The sequence below is a fragment of the Epinephelus fuscoguttatus genome, linkage group LG11 (assembly GCF_011397635.1).
Source record: "Epinephelus fuscoguttatus linkage group LG11, E.fuscoguttatus.final_Chr_v1".
NCBI lineage: Eukaryota > Metazoa > Chordata > Actinopteri > Perciformes > Serranidae > Epinephelus > Epinephelus fuscoguttatus.
The window spans coordinates 22006340-22006554 of record NC_064762.1 but is presented as its reverse complement, the minus strand read 5'-3'; positions in this window follow the sequence as shown (position 1 = coordinate 22006554).

The window sequence follows — 215 nt, the reverse complement described above, 5'->3', positions numbered from 1 at the left end:
ATTACAAATGTAAACGACAACTGAGACACATTGTGATTCGATCATTAAATACACTTGCCAAGGTCCTCTGGGATGCACTGACCACCTGTCTTTTGTAGTGTCAATGCTAATGCGTCCTGATGCGTCTTGACAAGGACTGCGTCATCAATGCAGGACGTGGTGGTTGTTTCTCAGTGACAGTGTGGTTAACGCTTTATATGATTTAAAATTTTTGT